Source organism: Anabrus simplex, chromosome X (genome assembly GCF_040414725.1).
Source record: "Anabrus simplex isolate iqAnaSimp1 chromosome X, ASM4041472v1, whole genome shotgun sequence".
NCBI classification, from domain to species: Eukaryota; Metazoa; Arthropoda; class Insecta; order Orthoptera; family Tettigoniidae; genus Anabrus; species Anabrus simplex.
Window position 1 is genome coordinate 103,696,472 of NC_090279.1, and position 25,859 is coordinate 103,722,330.

The window sequence follows — 25,859 nt, forward strand, 5'->3', positions numbered from 1 at the left end:
GAAGAAACAATATGCTTAGACTTTTTCTGTTTTAGGAAAAGAAACCAGTTAGTCCATTTTTAGAAAGATGTTGATATCTATATAACAAAAGGGAATCGGATATACAAAGACGGCAGAATGTGGCAACACGCGACAATGATTAAATGTTTCAATGGACTGCGGCAAATAAATCATAAGAACATTCCACTTTCCATAGTCTTATTAAGTGAAAGGACACACACATAGATAGATAGATATATTTCTTTGGAATGTGTATAGTTGTGTGTACTGATTTGACTTTCTTTTCCTTGTCACCTAGGTTTACCATATGTGTAAGTTTAGTTATAGTCTGCGCGCGCGCATTTAGCTTAAGTGTAAAGTGCAGCGCTCGCATACAATAAGTCCTTGCCAGATCACCAAGATAGGAGTCATTGGGAATACCATCCACACCTTACTATTCATTGTACTATTTACCTTGTTTGACATGTGTCGCGCCTTGGGATCTATTGCATTATCGAACAACTCATCTCTATGTAGACAGATGGCGACTCTCGCTCTCAGATTCGTCATTCTTTATTTCTGCCTAGTCTTCTTTTTATTTGCCCTCTTGCTTATTCTAGTTCAGTTTTGAAATGGCAACTGAGGTTTCTAACAAGGCTTTTCTATCCTATAAAAGATACTGTAACAGTTTTAAATATGGTATTGTTAAATTCTCGGTTCTTTAGAGAGATTTCTTGTTCTTACTATCCATCAGGTAATTACTATTTTGCTATTATTGGTCCTCCCAAGACTTGCCAGTGTTTTCTGGGGTTACGTATTTGTTCTAGTTTAATTTTTTTTGCAGACTTGTTTCTCAACGATCTTATATTCTTGTATGTCTGCCAAATTTTATGTTCTGTTCGCAAACCAAGGGCAGTGTAGATCCCGTTATGTTTTCTGCTCAGTTCCATTGGTTCGTGTGTATGTACACATGTGTGGAGACATATTTTGTGCACGCATGCGACACAATTGGTGTTTTCTTGCTCGTCCACTCTATACTACTCTTGGTGTATGGATGTGTATTGATAACGAGGGTTTTGACTGCGTGATACGTTGCTGCTGCTGTGGTGCACGTTTTACCTACTGGCCTGGTTCTGTGTTTGTATTACCACACCGGATTCACGAGAAAATTGGTTGTTTTCATTATACTTGTTGTGTACTATTACAACATGCTTTACTGGCTTGTCCCTCCGCCCTACGTTTCTGTGTGTTCTTGTGACTGAGTTTGATATCCGGATCTACACTGCTTTTTGGGTGTCCAATTTCCGGTATATTTTTATTTCGTTCTTGTTTCTGGCTTCCTCAGCCATTCTCTAGTTTTATTTTTGACTCTGCCATCTTTCAATTTCATTTGTGAATTTGAAAGGTAAGCATGGAAATTTCGTATTTGATGTTTTCTTCATGTGTGTGCACACTTCCTTGCCTCGCCCACCTTCTTATTTGACAATATGTTTCTTTTGCGCCAGAAGGGTAACAGATTTTCTCTTTGGGATTTGCTGTCGCCACAAACAAAAGAGGTAACGTGGTAAAAAGGAGGAAGGTCACTTCCTTGTCCCAATTTTCCTAATTTGATGCCATTCATATTTCATCCTGATAATACTGTAAAAACAGAGAGAGCCTGACATATTCTGATGTACCTGTATGTTATACGTAAGTAACGTACCTCTTTGTACTATTTTCTTCTCTATTATGAGGGTAAGACCATTTTTATTATGTGTTTCCTTTTCATTTGAATAAACTCCCTTTTATTTAAGTTTATCCCTGTCTTAATATATGAGTATCGATTTTAATGTTGCTTCCTATACTTGGTCTACTGTCACCAGAAGCCAAGTTCAGCTACTGACTGTTTCCTGTCAGTTTCGATCACGATCTACTTTTATCGTCCCTCTGCGTCAGTTTGCTACCTCTCGTTATGTGGGGGGGGGGGGGGAAATTGAGTTCAAGCTTATACTCAATCTGAAATGGAAACGTTCAATTGCTGCTAAGGCGTTTTTAAATATTTATTTCAATTTCGTACTTGAGTGGAACGCTGAGAGAATAGCACCAGCCTCTTGTATTGAGTGAGAATGACACAGACATACAGTTGAGCCAACATGAGCAGTTAACAGCATTAAGATGAAATGAAAGTCGTATGGCTTTTAGTGCCGGGATATCCCAGGACGGGTTCGGCTCGCCAAGTGCAGGTCTTTCTATTTGACACCCGTAGGCGACCTGCGCGTCGTGATGAGGATGAAATGATGATGAAGACAACACATACACCCAGCCCCCGTGCCATTGGAATTAACCAATTAAGGTTAAAATCCCCGACCCGGCCGGGAATCGAACCCGGGACCCTCTGAACCGAAGGCCAGTACGCTGACCGTTCAGCCAACGAGTCGGACAGCATTACGATAAACAGGAATTAGAACACGGAAATTTTTCAGTAAAAACAAAATTAAAATAAATTAAATGAGGTAGAACAACAAGTGGTGAATGATGTCGACCTTACGAGAAGTGGGAACGTGGAAGAGAGAACAACTTATTTAACAGATGTATTAACTCACTTGAGAGACCTAAAAGTGTACAAGTTACAAACAAGGAACGTAAGCTTACATTTACAAACGGCCACTCTATGTTGCTCCATTTGATAGCCAACAGTTCTTGTGACGTACGCTGCGAGTTTGGCCTACTTTAAATTAATTCAAGGTCGTCTAAACTAATTTACAGTCCAACATCAGCATTTCATTTACCAAGAACAACACATTTAAAGAATGTGAAAATTAACAAAGTAGCAATGTAAAGGGGGAATTCCTTCCCGAAAAAAATGTAAATGGAACATTCCATGTTTTACGCGCAATTACAGGAGGACAAGTTTTATGGATAATTAAAGTTACAAAGAGTTTAAAATAAATATTGCCTCAAGACAAAGATGAGATTGAAATAATTGGCAAATTATCCCATTTGAAATACAACGATTTTGGATAAATAAACCGATCTTGGTCTTGTGAATAAAATAGCACTGAAATTCTAATTTACATTAAATCAATAACCACAATTGCTCGCTAGATCCGTCATGAGCACACACGGTAGGTGGAGAGACGAGTTTACCCTTTCGATTTATTTAATCCAATCATTTTAAATATTTTAATCTGACGCTGGTCACTTTCTCCTTGATACTTTCTCGAAAGTTGTAGATATGTGCAATGGAAGCACGCTCTAGAAAATTTGACACGTGTGGTACAGTGTCTCCCACAAGTTCAGATATTTAGGCCAAACTCGCAACACTTGTAAAATAACAGTTGCATACCAACAACTGAACGTCTCTCTTTCAGATAGACTATAAGCTCTGAAAGGCGTCGTGGAGTAAAGGTTTGTATTAAAACATGCCTTCCTTGTCCTTTCTATCCACAACGTATTCGTTAATCTAACAACCTACCTTTCCACGACGTCAGTCTTTATCCTTGTCTTGATCGGTGCTAGTTCCCTTGTTGATCAGTATCTTGGTCTCCCCACACTGGCACTCTGCTGGTGGATTCTGGTACTCGTCAAGGAGTTCCTTGCAGCACAGGATGCAGATGATCCAGGCTATGAGAATACTCAACAGCACGAGACTTACCATGAAGAGGAGCCACCAGAGAATGGCGCTGCTTATGCTGCTAGGTTCCGCAGTCGTATGCACCGACATTCTGTTACCTTCAGCACGCTCCACCGTGTCAAAGCTTGCCTGTTCTAAGTGTTCTTCTTCTTCTCCTCCTTCTTCCTCCTCAGGGTAATCCTCGTCGTACTGCATGGCCAAGTTCCTCCAGTCAGCCCAGTACATGAAGGGGTAACCAAAGTTCGGTATTATATTTTTATGAACTTTGGTATCGCCAGAGCATTTGTCCTTTTTGAGCCCAGCTTGGTGGGATTTCCCAAACAATTCTCGCAGCACAGCCTTATCAACCGTGTCGTAGTCGTCGTCGCCTCGAAGGTCTTCGCCTAAAGCAAGGAGAGAACGAAATGAAATACGGTACCACTGGCGGTTTTGACTGGGTGCGGGGAGTCATTCCAAGGCAACTATGAATTTTATTAGTCGAATTTCTTTAATTCACGTCTAAACAACGGACACAGTCATCAGTAATTAGTGCAGTAATCTAACCTAATTCATTTTTCTAGAATTCGAGTTGGTCTACTCAACTTTCCCTTCCTTTTTTATCAAGGGTGGTGGTGATTTTGTTTCAAGTGGAAGAACCATCCTCTATTAACGCTAATCACAAGAAAATGGAAAAGTTGAGACATTTAGCGAATTAATGTGTTGGTAAAAGACCCTCTCTAACAGCGGAGTCTGCAGAGTCTGTGCCTGACTCATCTAGGGAGCCCTCTTACGATACCATGGTGTTATGCCTTTCGTGAATCAAATATGATGTCATGGATACCAGATTAAAATTGTCATCTTTATCTATAAATCAGTTTTCAATCTCCATGTTTTTGAGTACCACCCATCTCGAGCCTCAACAGCTGGACTACGGAGATCGTCAAGGTAGCCCGCATCTTTCCTACCCTGAAATAAGCTGCACACCGCTGAGTACTCCTGTCTTCTTGCGAATACAGAGAGGGGACAATGAAATGCACGCAGTCACATCCATTCCCATTTATGTACACGTTTTTTTTTTTAAGTTCTTGTTACGGTATATGTTCTATTTCTATTCCTAAACAGCCATGTAATTCCTTTACAAATAGTCGGTCCACATAATTTAGTTAGAAAATATCTCACTTCATTCATTTAACGTAATGTAACTGACACAACACATACAAATGACACTTGAAAATTCTCAAAAACCTTGTGCGAAATACAGAATTATAAATAGTTTGGTGACCTGCCGACGATCGCGTGTACCGGGCGTGAGGAGTAAGGAGGGATCTCTCCCGGTTCCGGTTATACTGCCAAGTGTATGGAAATGAAATCTCAATTGAATAGATAATATGATCGATCGATATGAATTTTCTAAACTTTTATTATCTTAAGCCAACAACTGTATCACACACACATTATATAACATTTCTCGATGCGAATCTTATTTCTAGCATGAATTCTACAGTTTGCCTTTGCTTGCAAACAACAACAGTACTAGTACCAAAATGTACGCCAGATGTCACACGGCGATGCATAACCGATTCATAGTTTGTGTTTCAAAGGTTGCCGATGAGAATCTCGAAGATAACCGAGGTCTACCGATTCAGTACTAGGGTGCTCAGATATCAAGAAAAGGTTCGCGTATAGTAACTGCCATGCCAAAACTCGAAGCGAAACTTGAAGTTGACAAGGTAAGCTTCAAATTACCTCCTTTTGGATCGAGAAGCCGGAGATATGTTTTTGCCAAGCAGAAGCACAATTTCTTATCGCCGGAATAACTACTGAAACAACAAAATTCTTGCCCAAGTAGAGCCAAGATTTGTCGAGAATACTTTGGATCTAGTGACAAGTGCAGAAACTAATAAATATTCTCTTCTAAGGGATAGGCTGTTAGCTTTATTTAAAGAAAGCGAAGAACGGCAAATAAAAAGCTACTTAGCGAACTCGAACTTGGAGATATGAAAGCAAGTCAGTTGCTTAGAAAAATGAAAGGTTATGGTGAGACAAATGTTTCTGATAAGATTATGAAAATTCCTTGGCTCGATAAATTACCAACCGACATTTGCACATATTTTAAACATTTCTGATGACAATGCTTCCATCAACTTCGACGTTTTCTGTTCAATAGCTCTTGCTGAGAATACAAGAAATAGAAAGGCAAATTAGACGGAGCCGAAGTCACAATAGGCATAGACTCCTCAGTAGAAGTAAAAGCAGGCCTAAATTTAATTAAAAAACGTACTGCTACTATTACTTCCGTTTTGGGAACAACTGCAAAGCAGAAAAATGTGTTCCACCTTGTCAGTGGTAAAAGAAGCGGCTGACTGTTCCGTCAATATCGTTTGTTTATTAAAGTTCACAATTCAGGGCAATGTTGGTGGTGGTGGTGATTATTCTTTTAAGAGGAAGTACAAGTAGGCAACCATCCTCTATACATACACAGAGAGAGAAAAATGAAGGTATCGGCCAAAGAAAGACAAGGGCGTGAATCTCTAGCTTCGATACCTAATACCGTGAGGGTCGCGAAAGAACAAGAGTTGACCAAGGGAGGTTACATAGGACATATGAAAGTGAGGAGCCTGGCACAAGTGGACTCAGCTAAGGGTCCCGTGGTCGCCAACCCACACTCCCAAGTTAAGTGCCCTGGGGACCCTTTTAGCCGCCCCTTACGACAGTGGTGCGAATATCTCTGTAATACCAGTTCATCGGAGTAAGGAAAATGAAACATCACAACTAAAATATACTGAATGTGAACCTAGACTTAAAGCGTTGCTTTGAATAGTCATTCATTGTCGCTGACGTATCTACTGGGAGCAGATTTTCTACATCACTTTGGGTTATTAATCGATCTGCAAAACAAACAACACTAAGAGGAATATTGTTCACTCCATAGCTCTCAGAACTATGCCCTTCTGTTACACGGAAAGTGGTGAAGCATGACGTTCGACATCTAGCGGTCTCGGGCAGGCTCGCCTTGGTTGGTGACGTCATGTGGCCCCCACTGCCGGGCTTGCAGTGATTGTAATGGTCCGTTTCAGTTAATGATTTGCTTGTTTTTATTTAACCACTTGTATAATATTTTTCAATTGTGTCAAATATACTTGCCAGTTGTTATGTGTAGATAATTATGTTGTAATTTATTTCGGTATTTTTCAGAACACTACAAATCTATATATATAAAATAAGAGTTTTGTCTGCACATTGCTCAGAATTTGAAAATAATGGTATTCCTGTATCGATCATGTCCACAGTAACAAGAAAATGCAGTTTTTACTTTTCCGTAATTTCTGTCTGTCTGTCTGTCTGTCTGTCTGTCTGTCTGTCTGTCTGTCTGTCTGTCTGTCTGTCTGTCTGTCTGTCTGTCTGTCTGTCTGTCTGTCTGTCTGTCTGTCTGTCTGTCTGTCTGTCTGTATGTATGTATGTATGTATGTATGTACACGCATCACGAGAAAACGGCTGATGAAAATTTAATAAAAATCGGTATGTAGAGGGGGTGAGCCACTACAATCTAGGTTACAAATTATTTTATTCACGCTGAGTGAAATGGTAGTTTAGGGGAAGGCTTAAAATTCAATTCTCAAATATTTATATTATTAGTGGTCATATCGATAAATACTACATAACTAAAGTTATGTAGAATTAAATTTATGATCATTTACGTCTTATGCATTTTTACCGTACTGGCTATGATAACACAGATATTCATGAATTTGGATTTTTGTTGCTAAGTCCATATCAATGCCGAGCCCCGGCAAAATGGGTAAACAGAATTTCATGAAAATCGGTATATAGAGTCGGGGAATAAGAAACTACAGTTTAAGCAATAAACAATGTTATTCACCCTGGGCGAAATGGTAGTTTAGGGGAAGGCACCTTAAATTTAATTTTTAAATATCTATGTTCTTGGTCCTATGGAAAAGTACTAAATAACAAAAGTTATAGAGAATATAATTTCCGATCATTTATGTTTTATTCAGTTTTACCGTACCGACTATGATAAGAGTGGTATTTCAGAACCAGAAGACAATTAATAATGTGAAGGCCTACAATATCGAAAGCGCGTAACATAGATCAACAATAACATTACACTGACCGTTGTTTGTTGTAATGTTCTTTGTCTCTTATGCTGCCGCTCAACTCCGATAGATGGGATTACTGCTGCGTGCCGAGTATAACAGCCTAACTGAATATTGGCGGGAAATAGCTGAGGAGTTAGATAACTTTCTTCTTTAGCATGGCAATCCTCTGGTTCATACATTTTCTGATACTGCTGGTACGTAACACACTGGTTCATCATAGTATGCCAGCTATTCGATACCTACTCTGATGCGCTGTTTTGAATGAGCAGTGTGCGCACTTAAGTCAGAGGCTCAGTTAGTAGTAGTAGTATGAACTGGTCTGCAATTACAATTTAGCCCTATTCCAAATTATAGTACCAGAGTTCACTGAATAACTCAAAATTCAACCTTGAAAAGAGCCGTTTCTTAGGAAAAGCTTCTTCCTCTTCACTTTCATTAAATCTACATTAATTTTATTCAATTTAGCATCGAAGATGTGGTTTCTTCTCTGGCTTGGAGGAAAAATTGCCTTATTATTGTTACATGTTATAAACCTCATTTTAGGTCCGTATTGAAAATGTTTAAGTTCAACAATAATAAAGGTGCTTTAATTTGTTCCGCCTATTCAATACTTATATTTTCACTGATAGTGGTTACATAAATAGATTTTTAGTTACATGGGACATGTTTCGCCCTCAATTAAGGGCATCTTCATCCTAAACATAATCATCAACAATACAACTAAATTAAAAGTGGAAGTTAAAAGTTTAGTCAGTTATTAAAATTCGAAACATAAAAATGTGAAAAGTGATACAATATATAAATATGCTAATGGAAAACTGTCTTATGATTAAACTATAATCTTGTCGGAAACTAAAACTTCTTCTATTAAAATTCTAATAAAAACAGTTCATATAAAATATTAGTGGAAAACCAAAGTGGTAATAATATAAAGCCAACGACATGAGGGCGTGAACACATGCATAAACTTGATTGTCATGAATACAATCTTTCCAAGGCCGTTGATGAAATTCGTCAGCATGAAGTGAGACAGAAGCATCTGTTGAAAAATTGTAAGTGGCCCTTAGCACCGGTAGGTAATAAAAATGGCTGAAACCATGCCAGAAAATGTCAGTAGATGCAGAAATAATGTTTTCTGTAAGAGAAGGAAAAGAAGAAATAAGAAATTGAATGTAAGGAGAGAATTCGGATTACATAATATGAAACAGATGAGGACTTACATGTTAGTGGAAGTTGTTAGTTGTTATCTATTGTTGTGTTGGTTGCTGCCCTTCTGTTGGCTCTGAGTCTGGTGTTGTAACTGTGCTGCAGAGGCGGCAGTGAACTCGGTGGCGAAGGAATAGGGGAGTGTGGAAGGGAGGAGAGGATGGGTGGAGTCAATTGTGACGAGGCTGACAAAGGGGCGGAGTCAACCGTATTGCTGGAAGTAGGCCCAATATCTGTGGGTATGGGAGGAGTATTAGTTTGAAGAATTAAATAATATATTAGGTAGGTATCCTAAATTTATTCGAACTAACTGACTTTAATAATTTCGGCATTAATTCATGTAACATAGTTTTATTGGTCTGTGGTTTCATTAAGATTTTGTTGCTTATTGTACGTCTGATCTAAATAGATGTATAAACTTTCTAATTCGTTCAGCATTCTGCCTTTTTGTATGTTTCTAATTATCGCTAAGTCTTTCTCTATGGATTCAAATCTGTGACCAGTCTCCCTCATACGCAAACTCATCGCTGAGTATTTCCTATGTTTTTCCGCGTTAACATGTTCCATGTATCTTGTCATAAAACTTCTCACAGCGGCCTTGGAAAGATTGTATTCATGACAATCAAGTTTATGCATGTGTTCACGCCCTCATGTCGTTGGCTTTATATTATTACCACTTTGGTTTTCCACTAATATTTTATATGAACTGTTTTTAATTAGAATTTTAATAGAAGAAGTTTTAGTCTCCGACAAGATTATAGTTTAATCATAAGACAGTTTTCCATTAGCATCTTTATATATTGTATCACTTTTCACATTTTTATGTTCGGAATTTTAATAACTGACTAAACTTTTAACTTCCACTTTTAATTTAGTTGTATTGTTGATGATTATGTTTAGGCTGAAGATGCCCTTAATTGAGGGCGAAACATGTCCCATGTAACTAAAAATCTATTTATGTAACCACTATAAGTGAAAATATAAGTATTGAATAGGTGGAACAAATTAAAACACCTTTATTACTGTTGAACTGGAAAAATTGCCTCCACGTCAGATAGTTCATTCCCCCGTCAGTGTAGTGAATTGAGATTTTCCGACTCATCGGGTACTCCCAGGAAGCCGATAAGTAAACGGGCACAGTTTTTGCCCTGGGACTATCCACTATTTGACCCCCCCCCCCCCGCCGAAAAAAAGGACGATTGTTCACGGATCACGGATGTCTGCGTCTTGGTCATTCCAACTCTGTAGCTTTGGACTGTTAGTTCGGCAGCATAGTACTGTTCGATAAAAGTGAAAAAATGTGTGGTTTTTCATTTGATCGAGTATTTCATATGAAGGCTATAATCGCGCCATTCCTACCGACGTCAATGTAATGACCCATGTTCATTTCAGTTGGGAATATCACTAAGAGAGTCTTTCTGAGAGTCTATAAAGGCAGGCGGAGAGTGAGTGTCTGCCACTGTAATGAAAACTCCACAACCTGATTATGACTGACGGTAGGCAAGCTGGCCTACCATTACAATGAAAATTCCCTAACCCAGTCTTGATATGAGAAAAGACTTTGGTGACTTGCCCGTCGTGCTTCTAGGGCAACGTTAAGAGCTATGTGTAACTTAATACAATTTTGCTCACTAGGTTTACACTACCTAAACTAGAATTCTGTATAACATTTAGAATTCCGTAGCGAAGCACGGGTACATCAGCTAGTAATATAACAAATAACACTGCTTAACACGAACTATTCTAGTAGCCTTCTCGGTACTAAATTATCTTTCGTCTCGCAAAGAAAGTATTTACGTTTCGGTTTTCGTATTTTCTATCCATCCAGTAATTTTAGAACGATTTTATACGGTTTTATTTCTAAAGGCAGTTACTAAAAATAAAGAAACTTGACCAATGGTACGGGATGCTTTTTACCGTTGTTTTGGCGGATTATTGGTATTAAGTACAGTAGTATTGTAAAAACCTAACATATTTTTGTAAGTGATTATTTATAAATGTGTATTGGCCTGTGGAATGTTGGTGAAAAGCGCCTGAAGAAACGTCAACCTCTTCCACCATGTCAGAGGTCACTCTTTTTTTAGGTGAAAATTTATTCGAATAATTTGTCGCTCTATACAATTGCCATAGGCACTTTATAAGTTGTTTGTACCACACACGTGGACATGGGAGTTTAGAACGTCAAATCCATTATTAATCGTGTTTATAGACTCTCCTACATAGCTGAGCTCTGGAAAGTTATGGCATATTTCTTTACCCAGTCAGTGTTAACAGTTCAGCGGCTTTTCATACATTTTGCCTCTCCGTTCCAGTCACAAGAATATGCTTCATTGAAAGAGTATGCGCATATTGCAGGTCTTCGCCCTCACTTTGAATTTCACTTAATTTTGTAAATGCTTCTTTTGTAACACATTGCCCACTTTTCTGTTGATATCCTTCCGCAGTAATTTAAGTGCATGAGGCACGTCACAAGAAAACCATATGTTACGTTCTTTACTTGACGGGATTTCCAGCGATGGTTTGTCCAACAAAATACTCAGATCAATCACACATTTCTTATTTGAAGGTCCTATGTCACATACAACCGCTCTAACTTTAAATCCAGTGCTTTCTACGACATGAATTATTTCCACTAACAGTTCTCTTGACATCGCTAAATCAAAGTTGTAGTAGATAGGCTGCATCCAATTTTGAGCTAAACTTCTCATTACAATGACTTGGACATTATCATGGAGCCCTCCAATCATTTCTTCATTTTACCGGGCGAGTTGGCTGTGCGGTTAGGGGCGCGCGGCTGTGAGCTTGAATCCGGGAGATAGTGGGTTCGAATCCCACCATCGGCAGCCCTGAAGATGGTTTTCCGTGGTTTCCCATTTTCACATCAGGCTGTACCTTAATTAAGGCCACGGCCGCTTCCTTCCAAATCCTAGGCCTTTCCTGTCCCATCGTCGCCATAAGACCTATCTGTGTCGGTGCGACGTACAGACACTAGCAAACAAAGCACAACCTTCATTTCATTACCGCTGAGAACATCTCTTTCAAAATTTGTAATAAGGCTTGATTTTTTTTTTTTTTTTTTTTTTAAAGATATTAAAGCTCAACTCAATGAATCCAGGACAAATAGAAAACTGTCTTAGCCGTCGCTTGATTGAAGAGCGTCTCTAAGAAAACACGACCAGCTGCTGTTCACTTTTAGGAAAACTACCCTCAAAAACTTGAACATTATTTTTAATGTTATTATCTCGGTATTAGCTGCACTAAGACGGTCCTCAAGATCCTGATTTTGCTGTTTTAAGTCACAGTTTTCTAGTCTAACTCACTTCAACAATTTTCTCATCACAGAAACATTGATGTTTATTTTTGTTATCTATTTCCTTCCTGAACAACTGGTGCCTGCAACTGTAAAATTTGCCGTATCTCCTTACGATGATTTCGCTTTTGTGCCCTTATTTCACGATCTTTACTGGACTGACTCGCTAAATCATTACCTACTACTCAGTATGGTAGTGCGTCTGGCCTTAAAACACGTCTAATTGGATAACTCACTCAGCTCGTTCACAGGCATTCATCCACTTTAATTTAATGCCACTGTTCTTTGGAAAACGATGGCATTTAATGTATAAGTCCTTCTGGTGGTTAAAGAAACCAGCGACAGCACAGAACACTTACACTGTACCGAAGGTAAACACCATCACTAGACTAATGGTGCTCTGCTTGGTTTAGTGAACCTGGGGGCCGTGTGACGTCAGGAGGCGTAGCTTGCTACTGCACACCCAACTGATGACTCCTACCGTGGGTCCACCAGTTTACAGTAAACCTCCAAGGTTTCGGTTTCAGTACCTGCTTAATTCGTAGATCGCAGTCCATTGCACTTGATCACTAAACCAAGTGAACGACAGGAATCTTCCAGACCGATACCGCACACTATATTTTTTAAAACAAGGAAGGTATTTTCTAAGGTTTATCTTACTATCAGATTCCATTTGCGAAAGAAGACAAACTAAAAGCAGCTAACAATCAGTCAATCAATCACCACTGATCTGCATTTAGGACAGTCGCCCAGGTGGCAGATTCCCTATCTGTTGTTTTCCTAGCCTTTTCTTAAATGATTGCAAAGAAATTGGAAAATTATTGAACATCTCCCTCGGTAAGTTATTCCAATCCCTAACTCCCCTTCCTATAAACGAATATTTGCCCCAATTTGTCCTCTTGAATTCCAACTTTATCTTCATATTGTGATCTTTCCTACTTTTAAAGACTTATTCGTCTACTGGTGTCCTCCCACGCCATCTCTCCACTGACAGCTCGGAACATGCCACTTAGTCGAGCAGCTCGTCTCCTTTCTATCAAGTCTTCCCAGCCCAAACTTTGCAACATTTTTGTAAAGCTACTCTTTTGTCGGAAATCGCCCAGAACAAATCGAGCTGGATTTTTTCCAGTTCCTGAATCAAGTAATTCTGGTAAGGGTCCCATACACTGGAACCATACTCAAGTTGTTGAGGTCTCTAGACAAATATGCTCTCTCCTTTACATCCTTACTACAATCCCTAAATACTCTCATAAGCATGTGCAGAGATCTGTACCCTTTATTTACAGTCATATTTATGTTATTACCCCAATGAACATCTTTCCTTATATTTATAGCTAGGTATTTACAATGATCCCCAAAGAGAACTTTCACCCCATCAACGCAGTAATTAAAACTGAGAGGACTTTTCCTATTTGTGAAACTCACAACATGACTTTTATCCCCATTTATCATCATACCATTGCCTACTGTCCATCTCACAACATTATCGAGGTCATTTTGCAGTTGCTCACAATCTTGTAACTTATTTATTACTCTGTACAGAATAACATCATCTGCAAACAGCCTTATCTCTGATTCCACTTCTTTGCACATATCATTGATATATATAAGAAAACATAAAGGTCCAATAACACTGCCTTGAGGAATTTCCCTCTTAATTTTTACAGGGACAGATAAAGCTTCACCTACTCTAATTCTCTGAGTTCTATTTTCTAGAAACAGAGCCATCCATTCAGTCACTCTTTTAAGTCCAATTGCACTCATTTTCGCCAGTAGTTTCCCATGATCTACCCTATCAAATGCCTTAGATAAGTCAATCGCAATACAGTCCAACTGACCTCCTGAATCCAGGATATCTGTTATATCTTGCTGGAATCCTTCAAGTTGGGCTTCAGTGCAATAACCTTTCCTAAACCCAAACTGCCTTCTGTCAAACCAATTATTAATTTTGCTAACATGTCTTATACAATCAGAAAGAATGTTTTCCCAAAGCTTATATACAATGCATGTCAAATTGACTGGCCTGTAATTTTCAGCTTTATGCCTATCACCCTTTCCTTTATATACAGGGGCTACTATAGCAACTCTCCATTCATTTGGTAAAGTTCCTTCATGCAAACAAAAATCAAACAAGTACTTCAGATATGGTACTATATCCCAACCCATTGTCTTTAGTATATCCCCCAAAACCTTATCAATTCCAGCAGCTTTTCTAGTTTTCAACTTTTGTATCTTACTGTAAATGTCATTGCTGTCATAGGTAAATTTTAATACTTCTTTAGTATTAGTCTCCTCCTCTATCTGGACATTATCCTTGTAACCAACAATCTTTACATACTGCTGACTGAATACTTCTGCCTTTTGAAGATCCTCACATACACACTCCCTTTGTTCATTAATTATTCCTGGAATGTCCTTCTTGGAACCTGTTTCTGCCTTAAAACACCTATACATACCGTTCCATTTATCACTAAAATTTGTATGACTGCCAATTATGCTTGCCATCATGTTATTCTTAGCTGCCTTCTTTGCTAGATTCAATTTCCTAGTAAATTCCTTCAATTTCTCCTTCCTTCCACAGCCATTTCTGACTCTATTTCTTTCCAATCTGCACCTCCTTCTCAGTCTCTTTATTTCTCTATTATAATAAGGTGGGTCTTTACCATTTCTTAGCACCTTTAAAGATACAAACCTGTTTTCATATTCCTCAACAACTGTTTTAAACCCATCCCAGAGACTGTTTACATTATTTATTTACCGTTTTCCACCGATCATAGTTGCTTTTTTTAAAACTGCTTCATGCCTGCTTTATCAACCATATGGTACTGCCTAATAATCCTACTTTTAAGACCTTCCTTTCAAACACATTTATTTTTAACTACGACAAAAACAGCTTCACGATCACTAATGCCATCTATTACTTCGGTTTCTCTATAGAGCTCATCTTGTTTTAGCAGCACCACATCCAGGATATTTTTCCCTCTAGTTGGTCCTATCACTTTCTGAATCAGCTGTCCTTCCCGTATTAGCTTATTTGCCATTTGTTGGTCATGCTTCCTGTCGTTCGCATTTCCTTCCCAACTGATATTTGGTAAATTCTGATCTCCCGCTACAAACACATTCCTTTCCATGTCGTTTCCCACATAGCTGATTATATTATCAAATAATTCTGAATCCGTGTCAGCGCTACCCTTTCCCGGTCTGTACACTCCAAAGATATCAATTTGCCTATTATCCTTAGAAATTAGCCTTACACCCAGAATTTCGTGTTTTTCATCCTTAACTTTTTCGTAGCTTACAAATTCTTCTTTCACCAGAATGAATACTCCCCCTCCCACCATTCCTATCCTATCTCTACGATACACTCTCCAGTTCCGTGAGAAAATTTCTGCATCCATTAGATCATTTCTCAGCCATGATTCAACTCCTATGACAATATCTGGTAAATATATATTTATTAAATTAATTCCGTTCCTTTCTTTACAATACTTCTGCAGTTCAACACTAACATTTTATGTCATCCCTACTTGACTTCCAGATCTTTGTACCCTTATCACCGCTCCCTAGACAACCCTGTTTCCCTGAATGTACCTCCCTATTACCCTTCCAAACAAATTTCCTAACTTATACGTACCACTGCGGTTTAAGTGAAGGCCATGTGAGCGCAGATTCCTATCTCCTACCCACCCATTAGGATCTAGAAATTTCACTCCCAGTTTCCCACATACCCACTCCATAGTCTCATTTTAATCCCCTATCACCCTCCATTCGGTATCCCTCCTACACAGAATTCCACTGATAACAATCTCCGCTTTCTTAAATTTCATCCGTACTGCATTTACTAGATCTCACACATCCCCAACTATGTTGGTACTTATATCAGCTTGCCTTACGTTGTTGGTACCAACGTGAAACACTACCACCTTCTCATTCCCCTCCTCCCTCTCTTCTACTTTCCTCAACATCTGCCTCACACTAATTCCTAGATAACACTCTACCCTGGTTCCCTTTCCTCCACACACTTTCCCCACACGTCTAACGATGGAATCCCCATGACCAGAGCCTCAACCCTATCCACCTCATTTGAACCCCTCCCCTCCTGGTCAGCCCTATCTTTCCTGATAGCTGCAGAAGCTACTTCCTCCTCCCTTTTCTCCTTCCCATGACCCTGTTCCACCTGTGTTTTCCTATCCTCTACTCTACATTTCCCTTTCCTATCTTTTCCCTTCCTCCTACTTCCACACACCTCCGCAACAGTTCCCTGTTCCTCATCTTCCCTCTGTTGCTGTACCTGGAGTGGCTCGTACTGGTTTCGCACAGATACCTGTCCTGAATTCTGATCCTGAATAGAATAATGGGGAGTGTATTTTCCACTTGCAACCAAACTGGAAGCATATTTGGACTTCTATAGATTGTTTGAAGTTAATAAGGACCTTTCCAATTTAGATCTTATTATAGCTGGTGACTTTAATTTGCCATTAATTACTGGTGAGCAAAATAATCTTGTAAATTTTGGACCTGCATATAGATCCTTAGCTGAGTTTATGTCACTCTATCAGTTGAACTTGGTCAATAATATTCTTAATGCAAATGGAAATACACTTGATCTTATTATTATGAATGTTAACACATTAACAGTATATAGAGGATAGTTATCATCCTGCAATTACAGTCACGCTACTATTAAATAGAGAGCGTAGCCATGTTTCACGACAACCTGAACAACCTAAGCAGTTATTTGACTTTAGAAGGGCTAATTTCTTTCAAATGTATAAAATGTTCGAGCGAATGGATTGGTCTAGGATTGTAGAATTTACAGACGCTGACCAGGCTGTTGAGTATTTTTATGCTCAGGTACACTCTGTATTTTGTGAAACGGTACCAATGAAGAATTTTCACACAATGAAAAAGTATCCTCCATGGTTTACTAAAAACATAATAAATAACTTGAAACTGAAGGAAATCCACAGAAAGCGAAGGAAACATTCAGAGTATAGTAGGGTAATATTTAACCAGTTAAGGAGAGTAACGAAACATATGATCGGTAAAGCGTATAAGAATTATATTTCTGGACTTGAAGAGAATATCAAAAGTGATGTTAATCAGTTCTGGAGCTGTATGAAATGCAAAAGAATTACCAAGGAGGGTCTGGAACAGGGTATGAAATTTAACAATATCTTACTTAATAATAACAAAACTATAGCTGATGGCTTTGCAACCTTTTTTGGATCGGTATATTCGATATCTCCACCAACCTATGATATTCCTGATTCATCTGATGTATATGTTAATTATCCGTTATCTTTAGAATTCGTGGATGAAAAGGAATATATGTTAGCTATTAAAAATTAAAACCTAAAAGGTCATGTGGTGTTGATGGAATACCGCCGTACGTACTGAAAACATGTTCGAAAGTGTTGGATTTTCCCTTACGAGCCTTATATAACATTGTGGTAAAACGCAAACCTTTCCAAAAGTATGGAAGATAGCGATAGATAGATAGATAGGTTTTAAATGTGGGGAAAGTAAAAATGTTGAACACTATTGCCCTGTTTAATAATAATTTATTTAACGCGCACAATGTGCAAAGAATTACTATATAGAACATTAGTCTCCGTTGCAAAATTTCACCAGTGATTCTGATCGCTGTTTACAATTTAAAACATGGTACCTAGTACAGTGTGCACCACATCTTAGACATACACAGTTCAAACCTGGTTCATGATAATGCTTAATATTACACAGTTTATAATGGAACCCATGAACGGAGAACCTTGTCAGCAGGTGTCGCAGTTCATATCCACCTTGAACCCACTCGCGATTTAGCATGGCATCGGTAGAGTAGAAATCTTCCCAGATGTCAGCCTTCTTCGATCGTAGGTCTCGAAGCAGATGTATATAGGGTGTTGTTGCTGGAAGTAACAACTGTAACCTTAGCTCTTCCACATAAAATCCCTCTCTGGATAGCTCACACACGAGCCGGGAAGGAGAATATTTGGAGAGGCACAGAGCCCGTTTCAAGTAGATTGCCTTCAACTTCTCGATTTTATCTAACTGTTTCATACTCAAATGTTCCCAAATGTTTTCCAAGCCATATGTTGCTATAGGGCTGATTTTTAGATGAAAGAGTTTTATCGTCAGCGTACATTAATAGTTTGACGCTTTCCTGGTTTACCAAATCTACTATGTCTGCTGTCGCAATGATGAATAATAATGGACTTAACGGGTCTCCCTGTAATACCCCGGTTGTTTGTTCCAAAATAATAGATTTGGTAATGCCATCATCTACTTCTATTGAATTGTTGAGCAGTAAGTTCCTAATCAGCGGTATAAGGTAGTTCGTACTACCAATGAAACTCTCCAATTTTTCTAACAGTATGGTTCTGCTTATGGTGTCAAAAGCTTTCGAATAATCTATAAAGATGGCATGCAATTTACCCCCTGGTTTCTTTAAGGCTTCTTCTATGTCATTCTGGAGACAGCGGATAGCTAAAGTCGTTGATTTCCTTTTCTAAATCCGAATTGCGACTCCGGTAGGTTATTTTCCACCAGTTTAATGAGACGTTTACCCACTAATGAAGATAAAGTCTTTAGTAGAGTACACTCTAGCGCTTTTCCTCTATATGAGTTGGGATCTGCGGTATCACCTTCGCCTTTATATAGCATTTTAATAGTAGATTTTCTCCAGTTGTCTGGTATCCTACCTTGCCGCAAGCATTCATTCATTAGGCGAGTGATGGATTCACCCAATTTTGGGAGAGCAGCTTTAAGATGTTCATTAAAAATGTGATCTGGGCCACAGGCCTTGTTATCTTTAGATGCTGTAATAGTTGATACAACCTCATTAATTGAAAATTCGTCAATTTCAGGGATTATTTGAAAAACTGGCACGAAATAATTAGTAGGTCGTGTGTCTCTCTCTTGAAGCACTGCACTCAAGTGCTTTTCCCAAACTTCCATTGGTAAGTTCCTGGAGAACTTCGGTTGTCTAGGCTTCAGAGCCAGGTAAGGATCTAGACTGGCACGTTCTATAAGTTTCTTTTCTTCTTCCTCTCTGTTACCGTATTTTTGTGGTAGGTAGAGGTGAAAGAAGGTGCGAGGGTGAACAGGTCTCAGGCTACGAAATTAAAGTTAATTTAAAATTTAACAAGGTTATATTTTCTTTGTAAAATCAAGAAATAACAAGCATGGCAGGTACAGAGTAGCAAAGCCACTATTCGAGAATGTACAATTACAGAGTTACAGGATGGGCTCCGAGAGCCAAACCCACAATACATGAACAATTAGCCCAATCTTACGATATACAGAAATTCAACAAAGCGGCAGAAGACCCCAGTCATGCCCAGGAGCACTTGCTCCCAATTACACAGTAAAGCCTCCTCAAGGCATACAACACTCAATTTTCGAGAAAGAGCCACTCGCTCTCAACTTTAAGCCTATCAAAGGCCACACCAAACTCCACCTTCAAGTTGTCCTCTAAGGACATAGACACAGGGGTAAAATACCCAACCTACTGAGGCCTTATTAAGTGAGAAAAAGGATAATTACATGACCTCTAAAATAACCATTTGAGAGGAGGCGATCTGCACTCCTAATACACTTGTTTAAAAATCTAATCTGGCACTAGGCCGCTAAAGCAAGGGCTAATCCCATACTAAAGAGGTGACTTAAGAAAGAAACAATTTACATTACTGTTACGGAAGAATCGGTTGAGAAAAATAAGTTCACCTCAGAACAATATGAGTGGGAGCTCGAGAGGGTTAAGCACTCTCTATCCCAATATGTAGTTTAAAAGATAGAATAAATACAAAGTGTCTTTACATATTAGGGAAAGTTACATGGTGGAAACGCTTCGGACCCGCCCCGAGAGTTAAACTGCTGAGCTAGCAAGAAAAGAAGTTATTATACGGCCATTACCTGGTTGTTGAACTGCTGTCCGAAGAAAGAGGCGCTACCCGCCCCCTGCTATGTACTTTACACACTGAAAGATGGTACTGAAGTTGCGCAGAGACCCTAAAATCAGCAGTTTATATACTCTCGCGGAAAGTTCGAGGCGTTTCAGGAAAGAAAACACCCGCCCACAATCATTTATTGGTTAGGTTTAAGCAGCATATCCAATTTGAAGAAGAAACACCTTATTGGTCGTAAATTAATTAAAGAAATTCGGGATTGGCTAAATTCAAAACAAGGGGAAAGAAAGGGGAATACAGCCAACTTAAACAATACCAGAAAGAAATTTAACAAGAAACAAAACTTTTGAAATAAAAATTTCTCCATAAAAACAGTTCTTTCACCTTGCACTAGGGTGCACCATTGTAGTTTTTCAGTAGTGTCCTCTAGAAGAGAAAGTTCACACTTCTTACTATAAGCAAAACAAAAATACGTCGAAAACGACCCAGTTCAGAAACTTCAAAATTTCCAAGTAGTGACATCTTCTGAGAAACGTGAAAATTAATCCAGTAGATAAAGTTCAGACTTCCTCCAGCAGAGGAGTTTCAACTGGCGCAAAATTTTAAATTAGCGGTGTGGAGGTGTACCGCCCGGTACACTCTCTATAATGATTTTTGGCTTCTTTTAGTAGTAGTTTGTATGCTCTCCTTTTACTGGCATATATTTCAAGGAATTCTTTTGTTTTCTCTCTTCGGGCTGTATGTAATGCTTCCAGCACATCTCTACGACATTTATAGCATTCATTGGTGAACCAGGGTTGAGATTTCCTGACCACAGGTATTGTTGGTAGCGTAGCATTCTGGAGCAGCACTTCTAGATATAATGCAGCCTCATTAAGATTACCCTCTCGTAATAGGTTAAGTATCGTTTGATTATCTTCACCACACATAAGAGACGGATTACTTTTTCTACTTATTTTTGTACTTATTTTTGTACGGTCTCTAACTGTATCAAGCGTACCAGGCCTATTCTCCAGCTGTAAGGATGTTGCAACCGGTAGGTGTTTCCGTTGCGCCTCGAGAATAACCTCCTTCTTGATCGACACAAACTTAGAGTTTATAAACACCAGATCTATTGTGCTAGCACCATTATGAGACATGTAGGTATTCATGTCAGAGGCATTCACCAACCGAAGACCTTCCTCTTCTAAGAAGTCCAAAACTTCTGTTGATTTTCGATGTTCTGCATCGATGCGACAATTTAGGTCTCCGGCAAGGACAATGGCATCATCCCTAGTAGTCACAGTTAAAGCTTTACTAACTTCCTCAATAATCTCAGTTGATGAGAAATCTGGCTGGAAATATACACATACACAAACACACGGCTTGGTTCGAACTACTAAAACGTTCGTAGATCTGTATTGTACACTAAATGGTGAGAACTGATCAGTGAACAGACATGCAATGCCTCCTTTGGGCCTCCCTACTGGAGGTTTTTCTGCCATGATGAATGTTGAATAATGTCTACTGGATTACCACGCATGCGTTAAAAATGTTTCCACTAGGATTATTACATCAAATTCCTGTATCATCTCTTCTAGTGTGTTTGTCATGCTCAGCAGTCCTTCAATATTCCATAATAGTAGCTTAATCTTTGATGTAGGCAAAACGTTGTCGTCCTTATCGGGATTTGGTTGAGAGCATTGTACCCGAGTCGTTATGGGGTCGAAAATTATACCTCCTCACCAAAATCCTCCCTGGCCAGAATTCTGGGTTATTTACTTTTTCTAGGTGGTCAAATCCAATACCAATTCGGAACGCCTTCTTTGTACCTTTTGTGTCTAATTGGTCACAAATAATGTCATCAGATATATTGTTATCTCGAAGGAATTTAATAATATCCTCCCTCTCCGTGTTCTGATGAAGTTTGCCTATGTACAACCAGGCTGTTCTTTTAGCCGCTCTTAGGTTGCTAGTTTCATCAGCCTTTCTCGAACCTATAATTACCTGTCTACGGTGCCGGTTTCGCTTCACAACCTCCGTCCAAGTCCCCTCTTCGGTGTTATCAGATGACGTTTCTTTGTCTTCAATTACTCGAATGTTCTGTTCGTGGCTATTTGACTCCACTTTTGGTGGTTTCGGGGCCAATCCTTTCTTGGCAGTGATTTGAGGATGCTGAACTATAATAGAAGTACTGGTTCCTTTAGAACTGCTCTTATGTTCTTCATTTTGTCTAGGCATCGCTTTATTTATCTCTTCCGCAACCGTTTGTTTGATGCTTTCCTTAAGACTTCTTATTTCTTCCCATATTGCTTTTAATTCTTCTTTTCCATGTCTTAACATAATTAAATCATCTTTGCATATCTTGCACATCCATAGCAATGTAGTGCTAGGCTTTTTGAGAGTCGCGAAATCACCCGCATTAACTCCGGAACACTCCTTGTGAAACCACTTACGACAGTTTCCATCACAGCCCACAGCAGCACTGGTCTCTGTTATCTGTTTTCCACATTCTCCGCACGGAGTGTTGTCTCCTGTGCTCTCGGTATCGTCCTTCCCTGGCATTAGGAACACACCCTCGAAGACGTTGCAGAGCAGAGAAATATGGCTACCACACTAAAAGAATTTTGAAGTGCTCGTTTGGCTGATATTTACTCCACTACACAAATAGACTCGAAGATAACACTTATTCAGATAGAAGTTCACTGTAGAAAATAAACTTTACCGTATCTGGATACACTGGATCAGTTTTGATATCTGGTAGGCCGTGATTTCAAATAGTAAACCGTCACTATCGATATACTTGTTTAAATCAACAATCGCGCTCGCTCACGCAGTCTTTAATGCAAGGACATTCGCACCAAGTCGTACACACTTATCACGAGTAAATAATATAATGCCTAAAATTAGTTTATCCTCATATCTACAAAACTGAAACACTCGAATAAGGTGTAATTCTCTTGTGGTTTCCAAATGTTCACTTTATCAGATGAAACACACACTCAGATCGATGGATAATCACAAGTCACATTAAATTTAAATTGATATTGCACCCATAAGCGAATTTACCTAATTAATTTACAAATTAAAATTGAATATTTCGCATATGAGATACCACAGTTAGGCTGTGAAACTAGCAGTCACAAGGGAACTTTCTGGCGCCAGTCAGACGGCAAGTAAAATCCATGAAACTCTTCTCAAAGCACGACCAAATTGTAAACCACCCTAAGGAGTCCATCCAATAAATTTTATGACACCGCATAGGAGTGGCGACTTGCTGTTTGGTTCTCACGAGAAAATCACGCGTTGAGGCCTGACCTACTTAGCTAGGACAAAAGGGACAGCGAAAATACCCGCCAACCGTTGGGAGGAAGTGGAAGCACCCACGCTACGAAGGGCGCGAAAGTCTCAGCCAATCACAAAATTCTAAATTTGAATGAACTGTTGTAGCGGGAGGCTACAGTCAGTATTTCGCTATTTGAAGCCCGGTGAGGTGGTGGAAAACAGTGTCCTGACTTCTTTATAATATTTGGTGAATTATCAGTGCGAATCTGTGGTTAATTAGTGCCTAATTAATAAAATTTAACTTCGCACGGAGGAGTAAGAGGACCCAGAAGAATGAGCTGTCATGGCGGGATGAAGCCGTCCACCGGAAGAAAATAACACCAGTGACGCGCGCTGTCGTGTGGATTATCCTGTGATCATTTCCCGCGGCGCAACATCACATGTAAGTCGGACAAAATTTAAGAAGTTCTGCATATAAATTTTGAAAACTATAACCTACGGATGTACGATAAAGCGCTCCCGAGGACTAGATTACTACGCCACATCCCTTCCACGGAACTATTTTCTAGGTGGTGGGAGGACTCTTTACAAAACCCAGCGACCAGAGGGTTGAATTCTCATTGTGTCTCTTGAGTCTTGGCAGTGTCGTGAGTACTCTCAGTGTGTGTGTTGTCTTGAATACTCTCAGTGTGACAGTGTGTTTTCTTGAGTCGTGGCAGTGATTCTGTATGTCTCAGTGAATCTTCGTTTTGACAGAGTGACAGAGTGTGTCACCTAATTCATTTAGTCAGATTTACTTTTGGCTGGTAAGAAAGCGATTAGACACTTGTAGGCATTTTGAGAAAGCCTTATATTATTTACTTGGGAGAGTAACATTTCAGAAAATGAACACTTTAACAAACTTTTACTGTTTATGCAGAGATGACAGGCAAGAGCTACACTTTCAACTTAAATGAACTCACATTACGAGTCGAGAGGAACAAGTTCATGTTTTCAGCATAATTACATAAAAACCTCTCTAACCCACGGGTAGTTTCACACTTGTTATCAGCATAAATTTTCTCCACAACATAAACTGTATTTAGCTTGCTTCTAACATTCAATAAACTGTTTGGCAAGCGAGATATTTACGGGCAGAAACGAGTAAAGACAGACAGGGAGGAGAATGACTTTTCTTCAATGAAGGCCGCAGCAGTAAACCTTGGGCAAACAGTTATGTTCCGTTGGGGTTAATGTTCTGTAAGCTGCGAGGTAAATAAAGCTGAGAGACCGGCGTGCAGACCAACAGGTGATTTCCAGGTAGACAGCGAGACGACCGTCCAACTACATAACAGGAGTCTGCAGTGGGATCGTCTAACTTTCACTGGAGTGAGAGAAATGCGAGTGTTGTATGTTGATATAAACGTGTGTTACGGCATGGCAAATATGTGTCAAAGTTGCGTGTGTAAAAATTTGGAATACCACAGCAGCGTGAAGATGGAATTCTAATTTCACCATGACCGAGGCCAGAGGGTGAGCCAAAATGCCTCCATCACACAGGTATGAGCATCAATAAATAATGTAAATAAATATGTAGGACTGTGATTAATCGATGATCAATGTAGTTTAGAGTATTAGATAGGATTGTAAATAATTCACGGTTGATAATTGTAACTATAATAATAACAACAACAATAATAATAATAATAATAATAATAATAAATTTATTCAATTAGTTTTTAAGTCCATGTTACATCCAATGATTCTACGCATTTGTATACACACTTCTTGCACACCATTTACGGTACCAGGACCGCCTCCATCTGGTCCATCATTGTTTGCAAGTCCTCCGTCCACAACTCGTTATCCAAGTTGCCTCGTCTGAAGTCGATTAGCACACTCTCACATGTTCTTTTTAGTACAATGGTCTGTAGGTAGGCCTGTAGCTGTTTGCTCACTTCCAATTTGTCCATGTGCTTCTTGAACAAGTTGGTAACTAGCCCGTCCCATGTTATTACCACAGGGACCATAGTCACCTTGGCCCCATTGTACATAAGTGAGAGTTCGTTGGCTAGCATCTCGTACTTTCTTCCTTTAGTGGTTTCAGTCTGTTTCAGGATATTTTTGTTTGTGATTCCAACTTCAATTAATAGGATTTCATTCTTTACAAGGTCATGTATCATCAGATCCGGTTTGTTGTGTTCAATGCGAAGCTCAGTCTGTATGATGACGTCTGACTTTATTCTAATTCGCTGATTGGATATGACATTTTCAACTTTATAGTTCTTTATTTTCTTAGAATTATTCAGCCCATACTTTTTGGTGAACATGAAATGCAAGCATCTGACAACATCATTGTGGCGTTTCTTGTAGTCCAAATTAAGCATTCGTCCACATTGTGTTGCCAGGTGATCTAGTGTCTTATTGCCCTGGTTGCAGTGTGGGCACCTCTGGAATATACTCCCATGACTAAAGAAGATGTTTCTGTCTTGTATCTTACA